At 38.0% G+C, this 18,363-nt stretch overlaps 2 long non-coding RNA genes across 3 annotated transcripts in view; both read left to right on the top strand.

Annotated features, from left to right (window-relative positions):
• Window positions 1-6,898, top strand: part of LOC141496191 (uncharacterized) — a 54,437-nt gene extending 47,539 nt beyond the window's left edge. The window contains exons 2-6 of one of the 2 annotated variants that reach the window (XR_012470973.1): window positions 1,134-1,274; window positions 3,081-3,121; window positions 3,897-4,842; window positions 4,932-5,063; window positions 6,399-6,898. This is a non-coding gene — a long non-coding RNA (uncharacterized LOC141496191). The remainder of the gene's footprint in view (window positions 1-1,133; window positions 1,275-3,080; window positions 3,122-3,896; window positions 4,843-4,931; window positions 5,064-6,398) is intronic. The other variant, XR_012470972.1, reaches the window with a different exon arrangement.
• Window positions 6,899-6,969: 71 nt separating this feature from the next.
• The window catches only part of LOC141496192 (uncharacterized), a 54,824-nt gene continuing 43,430 nt past the window's right edge, over window positions 6,970-18,363 (top strand). The window contains exon 1 of the long non-coding RNA XR_012470974.1: window positions 6,970-15,443. This is a non-coding gene — a long non-coding RNA (uncharacterized LOC141496192). The remainder of the gene's footprint in view (window positions 15,444-18,363) is intronic.

Raw genomic sequence — 18,363 nt, 5'->3', positions numbered from 1 at the left:
TATAGTATTACAGCAAAAATTTTGGCAGAATAGAAAAACTGGAATCTACAATGACAAGCCTCACCAAGTCAAAAAAAAAAGAGAACAATGGATTGAGACTACAAATACACAGAAAAGGGCAATGTAGAAGAAAAGAAGCACAAACCAATAGCATTAAAAGAAAATATGCTCACTAGGCATATCAGGTGTTGTGGCAAGCCCAGATATTGTGAAATAAAATCCTGAGTAACCTGTTTGTAATGCTGATAACTTGTAGGCAGCCTAGATGAAGCTATAGCATCATCTTCAGGAATGAACTCAGTGGAGTAAGCATAAGTATGAACTCACTTTCCCTAAGGGAGATAATTTGCCATAATTTGTATAGAATAATTTCCTAATTAATGGACATCTAACAAGTCTTTCACAATATGATGGAGGCAGAAATGAGAAAGAAAATTATGCAAATACAGAAGAGTATGAAATAAACTAAAAGCAGAGTCTAGGAAGTGAGAATTGTTATAAACAATTAACTTTTACTTGAGAATGGGTTTTTTAAGGGATAACTAGATAGTGTAGTGGATAGAACACTGGTCCTGGAGACAGGAAGATCTGAGTTCAAGTCCGATCCAAAGCACTTTTTAGCTGTGTGACCCTGGGCAAGTCATTTCATCCTGTTTGTCTCAGTTTTATCTGTAAAATGAGAAGGAAATGGCAAATCACTTCAGTATCTTTGCCAAAAAAAAAAAAACCTTAAATGGGATCATGAAGAGTCAGATACAAATGAATAACCACAAAAAGAAGTCAACCCTTCTTGAATCACTCCATTCCATTTTTCAGCAATTCTACTAGAGGTTTTTATCTCCTGACTTTGAACCTAAGCACACAATAGGCACAGTTTACTGATTGACTTGCCATGATCCAGAGACTATGAGAGAACTACAGTCCTTGGGAAATACTATACCTTTGAATAAGCCTTCTAAGACCTTCTTTCTCTAAGCTTTATAACAAATCTGCCTCATTGCAGAGAAAATCAGTCAAAATATATACTTGGTGACATTGAACATAGGTATTATTTCTTTAGCCTCATTGTAGGATAAGCTGCTTGCAGAGGCTGGGTATTGGCAATTCTAGTCATTTGCTTGTTTTATTTTAAGGGATTTGCTGTTCTTGGGGAGGATTTGGCATCTCTAGAATTATGGTTCACACAGACCAAACATAAAGACATGGATCATTCTACCTCTGTTTGCTGGGATCTATGACTTGAAGCTGCCTGGATAGAGTGCAAGTGTTGAATGGTGAGTGTACCAGCAGTGAGTTGTCATTTTAGGATTTATAAAACATTTTCTAAGACTTAGAGGCTCTGCTACCTGCAGTCAGGACAATCTTAGGGTATTCCTGTGGAGTCTCTTACCACCAGCCAACATTTACTTCTCTGGAACCCTCCACAGCATATATCATTTCTTCAGACACAACTTCTTTCTACCGAACTGGGAGAGAGAGTAGCTATTCTTCCACCCACCTCTGGTAGTATTCTAGATCAGTGGGTAGGGGGGAGAGGGGAGATGGAAAATTCATAACTATTTCTAGACCCTTGTGTGTAGTCACTCCCCCTTTCTCTTAACCTTGCTCTAACCTTATCTTGAGAATATTGTGCAGTTTGGGACAGCTAAGTGGGTCAGTGGATAGAGTATCAATCCAGGAGCCAGGAGGACCTGAGTTCAAATCTGACCTCTGGTGCTTGACATATACTAGCTGTGTGATCTTGGGTTAGTCACTTAACTCCACTGATTGACTGGCATCCAAAGCCACCTCCAGTCATTCTGATCCACATCTGACCACTGGATCCAGATGACTCCAGAAGAGAAAATGAGACTGGTGACTTAGCACAGTCCCACCTCACTCAAATTCAATTCTTGTGCATGTCATAGATTCACCTTGAGAAAGAAGGGCAAATAACAACTATAACAACAGCTCTAACCCCACCCTGAAAGGGACTAAAACTGAATATTTTGAGGTAATAAAATTAATAAAATATTTAAAGCTAATATTTTAAAAAATTCTCATAAAATAAAATTGGAAGAGGAGATAAAACAGAGTGTAAAGAACCTGGTCTTAGGATGAGAAGCACAGGCTTAGACCCTTTTGAGTTATTTGACTTTCTCTGTAAAATGGGAAAGCAGAGAAAAACTGCCCCAAAATCTCATGCTCAGTGGAGTTTTCCTGGCAATGGTGAGTAAATATTTCAGGAACAGTCATATATTTGATACAGTGGACATGAGAGAAAATGGAGTGTGGGCTATCTGAAATCAGTGGAACACAGGCCCAGGAGAGCAATGCAATGATATCTCTGGTCCTCTGTTATCAGAGGCGTAAGTTACCCTCTACTTAGATGTCCCATCCATATGTATCCCTACATGTATGTCCCCTCCCTCTAGGCATGTTCTATGACCACATGGGTAATTTACCTTTGTATTTTTCCACCTGCATTCTCTAAGGGAATCTACTCTTCCATTAATTGTGTATTTTTGAAATAGTATACTCTTATGAGAGGAAATAATTCACTGCTATTCTTTTTACCATACTATTTCATTAAATACCTTTACTATTAACTATGTCCTTGTTTGACTAGAAAAAGTAATCACATTGGTGGGGGCTTATGAGCTATAATTGTTTGTATGATGTAATATGACTTGTCCAAGGTCACACAGCTAGTAAGTAGCAAATATCTCAGGCTGGATTTGAATTCAGGTTCTATTGACTCTAGGTCCAATGCTTTATACACTGCACCACCTAGCTGTCTTTATGAGCTATAGTTTTAAGCAGACCCCAGAATGCCTTGAATCTTGAAATACCATATAAGCCAGGGAAAGATGCCCTAAACCCACATAAGGATAACATTTGTAAATCTTATAGTGTTATGGAAATAAGTTATAATTAGACTTATTCTACCAGGAAAATGTTCTCCTTAGAGCAATGAATTTTAAAATATTAAAAGCGATCCTAATATTAATAAAACCTTAAATGGTATAAAAGTGTTTAGGCTTGTTTGAGTTTTCAATGGTTCTTTTTAATTTTTTTATTTTTCTTTTAATTTTTTCAAGGCAAGTGGAGTCAAGTGACTAGCCCAAGGCCCCACAGCTAAGTAAGTATTAAGTGTTTGAGGTCAAATTTGAACTCAGGTCCTTCTGCCCCCAGGGCTGGTGCTCTATTCACTATGCCACCTAGCTGCCTCTGGGTTTTCAATGATTCTTAATGACCATTCTGGTGTGTGTGGTGTTTGTGTTTGTGTGTGTGTGTGTGTGTGTGTGTGTGTGTGTGTGTGTGTGTGTGTGTGTGTGCACGCGTGCGCTCAGTCATTTTCAGTTAGGTACAATTCTTCATGACTCCATCTAGTATTTTCTTGGCAGAGATACTGGAGTTGTCATTTCCTTTTCCAACTCATTTTCCAGATGAAGAAACTGAGGCAAATGGGGTTGTGACTTGCTCAGGATCACACATCTAGTAAATCTCTCAGGCTAGATTTAAACTTAGGAAAATGAGTCTTCCTGATCCCAAGCCCAGGGTTCTCTCTACCTGCCTCCTGGCTATTCATCCTATGTTCAAAAAGTATTTTATTTTAATTAAGTTTCTGATCTTAGAAACCCTCTAACTAAATTCCAGATAGATTGAGCCCTTATAAAGTGTCAGAAAAATGAGGTTGAATTACACAGTTCCTCCTACAGCAACTCTGACTGTAAAGGTTCCCTCAGCCTCAATGACTTCTGATCACTCAATATCTTAGAACTTCCTCTTTTAACTTCTTTATACTTGATTCAGAAGGATGATGGCTTGCACTTATTTAAGGTTCTGAGATTTGCAAAGTGTTTTCCATACACCATCCCTGTGAGATGGGGACTAGTTTTGTCCCTATTTCATAGGTGAAGAAACTGAAGTTCAGAGATGTTGAATGACTTGCCCAGGATCACACAGGTAAGAACTGTATTAGCCCAGATCCTCCCAACTCCAAGTTTAGCATTCCATCTCTCTCTCTCTGGATTATGAACCTTTTGTTGTTCTTGTTCTTGTTTTTTTGGGTCTTGTGGACTTCTCCCTTCCCATATTCTTAGAAAGAGTTCATCTCAGAGTTTCTGTACATAATTTACATGAACCATGTGCAGAAACCCATAATAAATTTTAGTTGAATAACTGGCTCTATTTTCCCCATATCATGATTGATAATCAGCTCCTATCCTCAGTTTTCCATTACCTCCATTTAACACCTCCAAACCTTAATTCCTTTGGGATATAGCCTATATATATGGCTGTTTCTATGCCCTTATCATCATAGCCCATGACAATGTACCATCTCCTTTTAGGGCATATCTGATGATTTGTACATCCTGCCCCATGGTCTCCTTGAGACAGGGCTTGAAATTCCATCATAAGAGAGTCATTACTTTGATTTAAAAGCTATCTTTTTAAGTTTCTCTTTTCAAATACAGTTTCCCCTGGGAGACACTTCCAGGCTAAATCAGAGACCACTGGACTAAGAGGATTCGAAGGGGGTTGGAAAAAGAATCCCAATGATAGACTCCTCCTTTACAGTTCTGCCAAGAAAGCCTGCTCCTAGATCAACTGCATCCTTCCTTTGGTTTATTCTGTGTGGTGGCTGAATGGTTGGTGGATTCAGACCTCAGTTTATGAAAACTCTTAGAGTAGCTCAATTAGACTGAACAAAAGTTTCAGACATTCTCTCATCAAGGTTAGGTTTCCTTTGGAAGCTGGTTTACCTCTGTTCTCAGAAGAAACAAAATCATCAGAATCAATGGACCCAGAAGCAAGGTGCACTGGAAATTCCCAGGCTGTTCCCAGATATTGTTCCAGGTTTGGGGTCCTTTTTGTATCTACAGTGACTTTGGAAATGAATTAAGGTAAAATAGCTTTAAGGTACTGAAACCTTTATATTTTTAAAGGAGACCCATGGGACCCAGAAGTCCTTTCCATTTCCCCTTACCCAACACAACTGGGAGTATCAAGTTGCAGCCGGTGTCTCTCAAGGCCAGACTGAGATAAAACTGGGAGACCCCCTGATCTCACTGGGCAAAGTAAGAGCCATGAGTCTATTTCTCATTTTCATTATTGATGTTCCTGTTGTTTGATACATTTTGTTTCAACACAACAAATTCTCAGATTACTCTACATTCTTAATAAAAGAATGAGTTTACTGTTTAAAGAAAGGAAGGATGTGTTCTTTGTAAACTTTGACATGTGATACCAACATTGGCCTTTGCCAGTGTCTCTCAATGTTGATTTTATGGATATTGATCTTTGTTTAAATTATTCCTTTTTCTGCATCACTTTATATGTCTTCCCCTATTTCTCTGAATTCTTTGAATTTGTCATTTCTCACAGTATATTAATATTAAATTAAAATCACATACCATCATTTGTTCAGTCATTTCCTAATTTGGGGGTACATGTATTATTCTCAGCTTTTTGTTAGAACAAATAATGCTGCTATTATGTATGCTAGTTGATTCATGCTCTCAATAACTGCCTTTGGGAGTCCCAACATTTAAGAATATGAATAATTTTGTTGCTTTTCTTGAATAACACTAAACTGTTTTCCAGAATGACTAGATTAATTCACAGCTCTAGGAGTGCCTTAGCATTCCTGACTTTCCACAGACCCTCCAGCAATGAGTTTTCCCACCATTAAGCAACTTTACCAGTTTGAAGGGTGTGAAGTGATATCTCTGAGTTGTTTTAATTTGCATTTCTTTAGTGATTCCTGATAGTGTTTTCCTCATAGAAAATTATTCACAGTTGCTTGTGTAGTGTAAAGGACTTGGTCTTTAGTCAGAGAAACTAAGTTCAAATCCTCCCTTTGCAGCTTACTCTCTGCAGAAACACACTTAGATCTCCTTTGGTCCCTCTTTAGAAATATTATTGTAATAGGGGAAGGATGGGGGTAAGAATCAACTGAATTAATCAATCATGTCTCCCTATCTCAAGGAACTAAACAAGATCAGGAAGACTCCTCTTCCTGAGTTCAAATCTAGCCTCAGATACTTACTAGATGGGTGGCCCTGGGCAAGTCACTTATCCCTGTTTGCCTCAGTTTCCTCACATGTCAAATGAAGTGGAGCAGGAAATGACAAACCACTCCAGCATCTTTGCCAAGAAAAACCCAAATGGGGTCACAAAGAGTTAGGACACAGCTGAAACAACTCAACAACAGCAAGATAATAGTTAAATATGTTATAAACTAATGGAGTCTTCAGGCATATGCCCCAAGGGAGTTAATCCTATAGATACAAAAATATTTATAACAATACTTTTTATGGTAATAAATAATTGAAAACCTCATTTTAATGGATGTGGTCTATGTGAGGGATCAGCCTATATTTGGACAAAATTGGTATTTCCTTATCTTTCAGATGATTCTCTCCATTTTGAGGAAGAACAAGAAATGAAAATAGGAAATAGACTACAGGAAAGATTTTCATTCAGGAAGCAATGAGACCCAGAGCTACAAATGCTGAACTGATACACTGAATTATACTGTCAGATAACCCAAGTCCAGGGGTGAGAAAGAAGGATGATTCTCTAGCAAACTTGATTTACATAGGTAATGCTATAAACTTGTCCCTAAGGAAAAGGGTAAGTTTTCTTGATTCAGAAGTTTAGGTTTAAGGTTTTTTTGGCTGCATTTTTGTTGTATGAACAAAACCTTTCCTTTGTTCCATAGTATGAGAGTTTTCAGAGAATTCATTTGGGGCTAGACTAATGAACCAGATACTGAATTAAAGAGGATTTTTCCTGGTTAAAGGCATGAATATGAGGAGAGAAATCCCAAAATTGTACCCAGATCCTTGTATTTGGAGGGATGATCTGACACAAGGATTAGACACAAAATTATAACATTAAATTATTCTTAGTTTAGAGACTTATTTTGGAATCTTCCCATTTCATTTAAGAAGTTTTATTCTTAAATCATTGGGTTTTTTTTTTTTAGATTGCCACTTTCATGATCATTCTCTTACGTAAGAGCATGGTAAATAACAATCAGAAAGAAGTACAGATGATATTCCAATTCTTATGAGGCCTCCGGGAGAGTAGTTTTCCTGGATTCCATTATTATAAGTTTACAAATTCAAAATAATTTTATATGTACAATAATATTAACAATTTTCCCCAAGTAGGAGAAAACTCTCATTTGTTAAATAGAGATAATAATAGTAATAATAATACCTACTGTGGTTCAGAGGCAGGAGGGATAGGTTTGATGTTAGAAGTCTGTGTTCAAATCCCTCTCTGCTAGTGGCATGACCTTAGGAAAACCACTTTACTTTTGTTATCCTTAGCCTTCTCATCTCTAACATGTGAGCACTAAATTAAACCAATGATAATCATACTCAAATAGAAAACAGTTCCACTAAACTATATGTAAGGATCTCTGTGGGTTGTATTTTGACTTAGAAAATCACAAATTAATGTCATCTTTGTTTAATTGTATTTTTGTTTAGTTTGTTAAATATTTCTCAATTGCATTTTAATGCTTCTGGCAGCACTTAGGAGTGTTGTGGGCTGGTGAGCCTATGTTTGACACTTCTGGCTTCTAAGGTCGCTTTATTTTTATTTTTAATTTTTGCTTTTTTCATTTTTTCCCAATTACATGCAAAGCAGTTTTAAATTCCACAGTTTTTCCTCCCTCTCTTCCTCCCCTTTTCCCATGGAAGTGAGCAATCTGATAACAGTTGTACATGTGCAATCATGTTTAACATATTTCCATATCTAATGGTCCCTTTCTGTTATGAAGTCTATAATAATGCCTCAGTATAAATGAGCTTATTATATTATCCACCAGATTACCAGATAAGATGGTAGTAACTCCAGATAAGTAAGCTGTGATGGGGATATGAAGATGCCCCCCCCAACCCAGGTCCCTAGTGGAGAGGCCAAGTCTAGAGGAATTTCATTGAAGGGTTCCAAGTCATTTTTGGAGAGGGGCACATGAGGGTATCTAGTTTTTGTTTGTTTGTTTTCAATCACTTTTCAGTCATGTCCAACTTTTCATTACCCCATTGGGGTTTTCTTGGCAAAGATACTGGAGTGGTTTGACATTTGCTTCTCCAACTCATTTGACAGATGAGGAAATTGAGGCAAGTAGGTTAAGTGACTTGCCTAGGATCACACAACTACTAAGCATCTGAGAGTAGAATTGAACTCAGATCTTCCTAACTTCAGGCCTGGCACCCTCTCCAATCTGGTGCCAATTTACTGCCCTGAACATGTCTAGAGGGAGAAAGAAAAAAGAATCACTGATCATCAATCACCTAGTGGAAAGAACAGTGGGTTCTAGATCCAATTTTTTCATTAATTTCCCATGTGGATATAAAATGCTAAGACATCAATCATAATTGTTATAATTTACATAGATGAACTACATAGGTAAAAACAAAAGATCCTATTGTTTGTACCATTTTTTAGATGAGGAAGTTGATTCTTAGAGGGATTAAAAGATTTGCCAGGGTAACTAAGCTAGTGTCTAAGACAGGATTTGAATTCAGGTCTTCCTTCTCAAGTCCATCATGCTATTCACTCAACCTCCTAAATGCCCCTATAAAGCAATAATATGCTGTCCATCTTTGGGTAATTTCCCCTCTTAGTCTCAATTTCTTCATCTGCAATGTGAGGGGATTTTACAAAATGCTCCCAAAGAAGGTTTTCTCTCTCTCTCTGAAATTCTATGATTTTAAGCACGATTCTTATTATATAGGCTCCAAATTTCACTATATTTTTGACCTGATGGAGAATAATGGAATCCTTGGGGAGACCAGCTGTTCTTTTCCAAACAAGTTCAGGGAACAACAGGAAAGAACTCGGCAGGCCATGTGTTCCAAAGTCCTGGTCACTAACAACTCTAGTCACCATACATGTGGTTGCTAAGGAGGCCTTTCATTGGGAGCTGAGCCAAAAAACTAACATTATACTGTTGGAGATCCAGTCACTACGGTCAACCCTTGGGACATGTTTTAGTTCAATTTAACAGACTTTTTAAAACACCTATCCTGGGCTCAGCACAATGGGGGACCCCTGAGACAGGGGAGGCCAACTGCCTATTCTCAGGGATCTCAGTCTGGTAGCGGTGTAAGAGGAACAAATGAAAAGAGGAACAATAAAAAATGATGAATGTGAAACTGAATGGTGTGACCTATAACTGGAGAATGTGTTCAGAGAAGGAGGAATTAGCATGAACAGCAGCAGTTAGGAGAATATTCACCATCCTTTGAGCTCCAGCTCCCATCCCTGTGACAAGGCAGCATCCTCAGTTTTAAACTCTTTAGCAATATCAGAGTCGACAGCTCTGATCAATATGTCTATGTTAGTATGTTTATTATTGTTGCTTCTAAGAGAATTAATACATATTTTAAGAATCAGTTTAAACTAATATAGTGATCACCAACAAAAAGAGGGTCTTCAATAATTTTTAAGTGTCAAATGGTCCTGAGACCAAAATGTTTAAGAATTAATGCTGTAAGATTGTCTTCAAATATATTTGTGTGTGTGTGTGTGTGTGTGTGTGTGTGTGTGTTTGCAAGTAATATGATTTAATGGAAAGAGATATAAAGGCTTGACTAGATCAGAGGGTTCTGAATTTTTTTTAATATTTTGAAAGTTATATTTCAAGATTATTATTTTCCTTGGTAAACCTATATATCTTATTTTATGCATTTGAAAATATTATTCTGAGAAGGCATCCATAGACTTCACCAACCTGTAGAAGGGATCCAGGACAGAGAAAAAGTTAAGAACCCCTGGATTAGGTGATATCTGAGGGCCTTCTCAACTAGATAAAGAAGAAGTTCATAGGGGCAGCTAGGTGGCACAGTGGATAGAGCTCTGGCCCTGGAGTCAGGAGGACCTGGGTTCAAATCCGACCTCGGATACTTAATAATTACTTAGCTGTGTGGCCTTGGGTAAGCCACTTAACCCCACTACCTTGCAAAAAAAAACCCTAAGAAATTTTTTAAAAAAAGAAGCTCATTATTCAGCAATAGGAGTGAAATCCAGGATTGGGGGCAAGGTAAGGGAGATGGCCTCAGTGCAGGCAATATGGTAATAAGAAAAATATTATTATAACAATAATACTTTGATGATAAGACCAGGGATGATATCTCGGGATCCCTTCCAGCTCTGAGATCTGTGATTCTGTGATTTTTTTCTGTATCCTCTGGAGTACCGATGACATTGTTAAGCACAACCCAGGCAATTGATAAAGACCTGAAGATTGATGGAGGAGGTAGGACTCCTCCTAGACCTTAGAATTGGGACAATCTTTGAATAAGATGAGAAAAGCGAGACCATGGGACAAGCTGAAGAGTCACATGTGGATAAGGGTTGATGCAGGAATTCTTGGGACTTAGAGAATAACCATCCTGCATTCTTTTTGTGAGGAGGAGCATTAGATTACTGTTTTAGAGTCTCACTAGTGTGAGATAGTTCTTTTTTACAAAAGGAGAGGTTTGCCACTGATGAACTTTGACCTTGGATAAGTTGCTGGGCTTCACTCTACTCATTTGTAAAATTCATTCAACAGTCCTTCCTTCATCTAACATATATCAAGCTCTAGTCTATGCAGATAAAAGAGGTACAGGGGGTATAAATAGCTGAACCAGGACATAAGGTTCCCTCTAGTTATGACATTCCATGAGTCTAACCTTCTAAAGTGGAATTTTCCATGGGTCAAAGCTGACCAAAAACAAAGGTGGGAGTCATGGGTCAGCAAGACATGTGCTCACACAAATTCTAGCTTTGGAAAAGCAGCTCTTGAGAAAAATCAAATTCTAATCTATTTCAAAAGCAACTACCAGTGAATCGTCAGGGAAAAAAAAACTTGTAACTGTGGAGTGTTTATGCAAAGATCTGGCTGATAAGGTTCAGCAGGCAAGTCCTATTTGTCCCAATGACTTGACAGATACCCCTGAGTTTAGAGAAATCCAATTTATTAGCTGAGCACTCGACCATGACCTTAATGAGTTTCATGCCTTTTAGACCAAATTTAGAAATGTCATTAGGGTTTGAGGAGCAAGGAGGCAGAGGGGCTCCCTTTGTGGAAATTTAGAAACTCTAAGAAGAGACTTTCTTAGACCAAAGTGTCATAGAGCAGGGATTTGTTCTGGTGGAATAGGGACCCTTCTCTACTCCACAAAGGAACTCTCTTTGTGAATTGGGTCACACTGCACAATCTGCTTTTAAGGCCAACTCCAGTCTCATCTTACAAAAGTCCTTCCCTGCCTGAGTTCTAAAACTGCCTAAGCCTACTTTTTTTCTGTATTGAGTATAGCTTGTCTTACCTAAAAGCATTACGTAACTGCCCACATAATATCTCTCCAAATAAGTAGCTAACTCTGAGGGATTGGGTCCATATACAGCTGTGTCTATTATAATAAAGAATGTCAGTACTGTTAGGGACTTTAGAACACAGACCCTTGAAACATAGACCAACAGAGTTAGAAGGAACCTTAGCATTCAAAGACAGAACTGGAAGGGACTTTGGAACATTTATTATTATTATTATATTTGGAAGGAGTCTTAGACAGTAGAAGTCGGAAAGGGAAGGACCTGAGAATACAGAATTCTAGATCTAGTGGGGGTCTTAGGACAAAAGAGTGTGAGTGTGAGGGCATCGAATGTCAGAGCTGGAAAAATCCTCAAAGGCCATCTAGTCCAGGGATTCTTAACTCTCCTATATCCTGTCTCTCTTCTGCAGTTTGATGAAGTCTATGGACACATTCTCTGAATAAGCTCATAAAACGAACTATACAGGCTTACTAAAGAAAACAATAATATTGAAATATAATTATCAAAGTATTAAAAGTTCAGAGGCATTGTGCTAAAAAAAGATTAAAAACCTCTGCTCTAGTCTAATCTTGTGTATAGACAAAGAATTCAAGACTGAAATGACTTGCACAGGTGGCAGAGATGGGCCAGCTGACTCAATCCCATCCTCTTCCTTCCTGCCTTCACTGCCTCCCCTCTTCCTCTCTGACTAGTGTATCATTGTCACTCAATAAATATTTGTTGCATGATTGAATCTGAATACCTTTGCCATAATTGTTCTTGTCTGTGGTTTTCAGACACTAATGGTAACTGACCAAAACTATCAGTTTATTGTTAAAAGAGGATGTGATGATTTCTGTAAACACGTGTAGGAAGTAATAGAAATGAAGACAGCAGTGTCAAAAGAGCAGCCAACAGCAAGTCATTTCATTCCTCTACAACATGGTAGACAAAGTGTTATTTGATCTTGGCTTGAAGATCTCTAGGAGAAAGAGCAACCATATGGCCCCTGAGCCTTCTCTTCTGGTTAAATAATCTCCATTTTCTCATCTGATCCTTTTGTTCTACTTCGAATGGTTCAGTTTAGTAGTGCTTTTCTTCTGGTCAGTCTCTGGAGCATCCCCTTTTGTAGCTGTGTCCAGTAGAGAAAAAGCTCTTGTCCATTCAGCACCTTTCCCTTCAAATGCTCGTCATTCCTTGGTGAAGAAAATCTGACCATTCATTACCTCTGTTAGTGGAATATTTCACTTTCTGTTCTGTCTGCTGTTTCCTTGATTATCTCAGGGTTGGAAGAGATCTTAGAAAGCAAGCAACAATTGAACAAGCATCATCTCATGCTTCAGACTGATAGCTCAGCCAGCCAGCAAGCCACCCAAGCTATCTCACTATCTTCCCATCATCACTCCTATGCCATGCCCTAGAAGTCAGCTAAGTAGTTCAGTGGGTAAGAATTCTGGACTTGAAATCCTGAATTCCAATGCATTCTCAGGCTCAGGATCTGGGCAGGTCACTTGAACTTTGCCTTGCTTTCCTCATTTGTTGACTAGGGACAACAATAGCAGGGTTGTTGTGAAAATCAAATGAATTAACATATGTACAGCACTTTCCACACCTTAAAATACTATATAAATGCTAATCATTATCATTACTCAACTTCTCTCCCAAGCAAAATTCCCTCCCTGGAAACCAGCCCCATAAAATATAAGCTCCATGAAAAGGACTCCTTTCTTTCTCAATCTCTGTTTCTTTTTCTCTCTGTGTCTAACTCTCTGACTTTTTCTCTCTAGTTAAACTTTGTATCCCCAACACTTAACACAGTGTCTAACATAGTGACTGCTTTTCATTCATTTATTTATTGACTATAATTATGCAATTATTTGATTCTTCAGTAGATCCATCAGCAGTATGGGTGGTCCCTCCACCAGTACAAAACAAACCATCCATGTTTCTTTTTCACTACAATTTTTACTTTCCTGTATTCTTCAAAGAGAGTATCTATGCAATGTACTGAATGACTTTCTCTAACTTGTTACTTTTTTATGGGTGCCTGTGCAGCCTTCATATGGTTCATCTTTTATCATTCACTTTTGATTACATGAAAGGAAAATCAATATACAAATATAGGGAAAGGAAGGAAAGGAATAACTAATTAATTGGTTTATATTTCTATATGTAGAAGTTAATTGTGAAAATTTTAAATAATTGTAAATATATATTTAAATGCATTTATTGTTCAAAAGTAAGTTTTTGATGCATCTATCTCTTCTCCTAGTGGTATTTTCCCTTCCTTTCTTTTTTGAAGATTTTTGGAGAATTTGACTAACTCATTCCAATCATGCTTCAAGGAAGGTAGAAAAATGGAGAAACAACTAGGAAAATTACAGTTGCCCTGACAAAGTATGAGATTCAGTAGGAGATGCTTAAATGAATGGGAGATGCTCTGCCAAAGTGAGAGAGGTAGTGAATGGGACTGGATAGTCCTAAACTGTTTAGGTGTGGAAAAGAAAAATTTGAATGGTGCAAGAAAGAAGCATTGCTGCAATATTCTGAAGAAGGTGCATTAAAAATGTGGAAGCCAGGTTCTCCAAAAAAAAAAAAGGATTCATGCCCCAAAGATTAATTTTTTGATTATAGCATTGACACTTTCATACAAGCCAGTTGCCAAGGAACTATTCCCCAGGGGAAGGTGATGAGCACCATCTTTCGGAGACTGTCGGAATCGTAGCAGTCGTTGAAGAAGGTGAGCTACAAGGGTGCTAGGAGAGAAGTAATGGCATATAGATCAACAATGCAAAGCAGGTATGAACTACAAAAGATAGAGCCGTGGAGAAGAAAGACTGGATTTGCCAAGTGTGATGATAGGAAATGGCTAGAGGTATAGGCTGTAGAAAGAGCAAGGGAAAGAAGCAAGTTCTAGCTTTCTCCTCTTACTAGAGGGTGATACTGTAAGTTATGGAGACTATGCAGGATGAGGGGGAGGGATTGAATTATCTGTTTAAGATGAGGAAAAACTCATGATTCTCTAGATTTGATGGTGAGTTCTATTTGTAGCCAATAATTTGTAAATAATATGGTGTTATGTTTTGAGCTTTGTAGCCTGGATATATGGGGAGATGGTATCTACCTTTAGGTGAAGTGCCTTATCCTGCTGTTCCTAGTTTGAGAAACAATCTAGAAAAAGTAGAGATCCCTAAAGTGTACTTTGTGTCAAGAGGGAAACTCTAGGTGAATTATTTATTTCAGTCCTCCAAGGACCCACAAACATCCCCAATGATCCATGGTCATTCTCTCTATTGATGAAGATCTTTTTTTTTTTAGGTTTTTGTAAGGCAAATGGGGTTAAGTGGCTTGCCCAAGGCCACACAGCTAGGTAATTATTAAGTGTCTGAGACTGGATTTGAACCCAGGTACTCCTGACTCCAGGGCCGGTGCTTTATCCACTGTGCCACCTAGCTTCCCCTATTGATGAAGATCTTAATCTCTTCTACACCCTAGCAAATGAGTTCACTGTGGAGGAAAAATACAATTGACCATAGAGTAGACAATCTTCTGGTTATGAGCTACCCAAGCTTGATGACAGACTTGTGATTCACTATCAGGTTTGTTTCTGAAGCATTTCCAATTTAGGGGGAACTATTAAAAATTGTATTTTTCTAGCTTAGCTATTTTGGGCTTGAATCCTTATACACTAGATGAGGCAATGAAGGAAGATTTCGATGGAGGTTATAACATTCTTTTTTTAAACTGTTGAAATTAAAAAAAAAAAACAGGAGACCTCCTTTTCTTTTTCCAGGAGAAGACAAATGATTCTGGGTTGAGAGAATAAACAGATAAAAAAGACCCTCAGATCTGGGCAAGAGGAAGAAGTTTGAGAAAGAGATAGAGTTTTAAATTCAAAAGAAGATTGGAACTGGCAAGAAGACAGACACCTCAGGCATCTGGGGGAGGAAAACTCAGCCTGGAAGGAGAAAGAGAGAAGTGATTTGGACATGGCCAGACACGGATGAAGGAGGATAAATATAGCTTTAGCTAAGAAAGGAAGAGGACAGTTTACTCAAGAGTCTCAACTGATAGAGCTCCAAATGAAAGACAGACCATATTCAGTTGGACATAGGTATTATCCAGACTAAGGGGAATCGGTAAGTACCCTCTCCAAGACTGTATACATTTGAGCTCTTTGAGATCTCAAAGGTCTTTTCCAAATTTATAATCTATGAGAATCTGTGACAAGGTTTGACCCTTGAGACAATTAGAGATGTTTAGCCTGAAGAAGAGAAGGCTCAGCATATGTAATTATTATTTCCAAATATCTAAGGACATGTCATCAGAGAGAATAGATTTATCTATGTATATTTAGAAGGAAGAACTAGGACCAATCGGGGGTGTTCCAGGGAGGCAAATTTCCATTCAACATAATTAGCAGTTTTAATAATTAAATAATAATTAAAGTTGTCTAACAGTGTAACCTCTTCTTTGCCCCAACCTCAAGAACCAAAATCCTCCTAAGTTAACCCTTCAGTCCCAGACTCTGACTCTATGTAGATGATTTTCTCTGAATTAAGGACTAATCCGCTTCAGCTCGGATGGTTTCATGACAACTGAAGCAGTCTTTCTAGACACATTCTCTCACCTTTCCAATGGTGTTTAACTTCTTCCATCCCACACCAGAGACTTTGAAGCTATGTAACCATCAATTGGGACTGATGGCTAGAAGGCTTAGGGGACAATATCATTCATTGAAATCAATTATATCTGGCAATGCTGGGTCAAAATATAAACTGAGAAGCTCTGACATGCCACCCAGCATTAACTCAATGGTACTATAAATTCAAGAGTCTCTGTCAACAGAATAACTAACCAGCAGTGAGACAACAGCCCTCATACATGTTAATTTATATTAGGAATAATAATAGCATAATTTAGTGCTTTATGGTTTGCAAAGTGTTTTACAAATATTATCAACAACCTTGAGATATGGATGCTATTATTATCCATTTTTTACAGATGATGAAACTAAAGCAGAGGTTAAGGGACTTGACTAGTATGGCCCAGTCAGGAAAGTACCTAAGGTTGGATATATAAGTATTCCTAGCTCCAGTTTCAGTGCTCTATCCTCTGTGACACCAGTTATCTTAAATTATTCATTATGGATCTCATTCATGAGCTTATCAAAACCCAAGAGAAAGAACTGGAATGAGAATCAGGACACCTTGGTTCCAGCCTTGACTCTGCCATTAATTAGTCAAATAACCTCAAACAAGTTGATTCCTCTTTTTGAACAATGGTTGCTTTCTCTGTAAAATGAAGGAATTAGTTCAGATGATTCCTAAGACCTTTCCAGCTATAGAGTTTTGTGAATAGATGGACTGATCATGATTGATCTCCTAGGAAGACATTACCAAAACTCAACTCCCTAGTTCACAAAGTAGAGAGAGGCAATATGACATTAAAAAAAAACAAATACCTCTGCCTCTGCCTCTTAGAGCCTGTGCGACCATTCAGGGCCTCAGGAAACTGTCTCAGCTTGCATAGCAAGTTAACTCTATGCTGGTGATAATTGTGGATCCTTGTTCTGAGTGTAAAGTAGGTCTGCCTTTTTAGACTCAAATTCTCTTTCCTAGGTCTTAAGGGGACAATCCAATTTCTACTTCATGTTTCCTTTTGCTATAACCTCCACAATTTAATAGACTTCAGTTGGATCCTTTTCATCCTGACTCTTTTTCTAAGGAAACTAGAAATATTGAGAACACAGCTGTGGGAGTAATTCCATAAAGGATTACTACAGATGTCCTCAAATCATTGCTCATGGCCTCTAAGCTAGAAGGTTAAAGCAAGATGGTACTTTAGATGTATTTTAATTCACACTACAAAAGACATACTTCAATATGCCCACTGATCAGCACATCATTTTATAGAATCAAGTGAGCTAAAACACTAAATAAATGTTTGATTAGTAGTAGTTGTGGTGGTGGTGATCATGGTGCTGCTGCTGCTGGTGGTGATGGTAGCAATAGCAGCAATAGTAGTACTACTACTAGCATCATAAATCATAGAATGAGAGCTAGAAGGGACCTTAGCGATTATCTAGTATAATCTTTTCATTTTTAAGAGAAGGAAACAGAGGTCTAAAGAAAGTAAGCAATTTGTCCAAAGTCAGTGGTAGGGTTTGGAACTGAACCCTCATTCAACATCACATGGGTGCCTTCTGCCATTGTTCTTCTTTCAACTTTGTCTCACATTATAAGGTTGCACTTTTCCCTGCCAAGGGGACATGCACAAGGGGTCCCAATCCATATTATTTTCCTGTAGAGTTTCCCTTTTTTTCCTTATCTTCCCTGCTTCCTTACTCCACATAAACATGCCCATGTCTTCTCTATTCTCAAAACACACCACTTGATCCATCCATTCTTCTATGCTTATTTGTTATTGTCCCTTAGCCTGTTGTGGTCAAATTCCTTGAGAAGGTTTTCCTCCTTCCTTTCCTCCTCCTTGGAATGCTCTAGTTCTTCATCCTTGCCTCCTGACTTCTTTCCAGTTAAAGTTCCAACTTCTATGAAAATTCCCTAATCCCCCTTAATTGATCATTTCCATATTTCATCATTGTTACAAGATGTTTCCCCTATTAGATTCTGAGTTCCTTGACAGTAGAGAAAGTCTTAAATATTTCTTTATATCCCTCAGTACAGTGTCTGATGCATGGTAGTTAATTATCAAATGTTTGTTGAATGTTGACAGCTTATAATGAGGTGCTTTCCTGTGTGGCAGAGACATCCCTTGTTAGAAGGGGTCTGAATCAGGAGTATACTAGTCTTACTTGATCTTATTTATATGATATTTTAAGGTTTACAAAGCATTATTCACCCCTTGCTATTCTATTTGACTGGAGTATCATCCCCATTTTAGAGATAGGGAAACTGAGGCTCAGAGAGGTGATTTGGCTTGCCTAGACTTTCAGAACTAGAAAATTTTAGAATTGAGAACTGAATCTTAATTTATTACTAAGACTGGTTTTCTTTCTACTATATCATAATTTATGTATGCTGATTTGAAGTGAAAAGA

This window comes from Macrotis lagotis, chromosome 8, assembly GCF_037893015.1.
Source record: "Macrotis lagotis isolate mMagLag1 chromosome 8, bilby.v1.9.chrom.fasta, whole genome shotgun sequence".
In the NCBI taxonomy this organism is placed as follows: Eukaryota; Metazoa; Chordata; class Mammalia; order Peramelemorphia; family Peramelidae; genus Macrotis; species Macrotis lagotis.
This window is presented reverse-complemented; position numbering and strand designations above follow the sequence as displayed.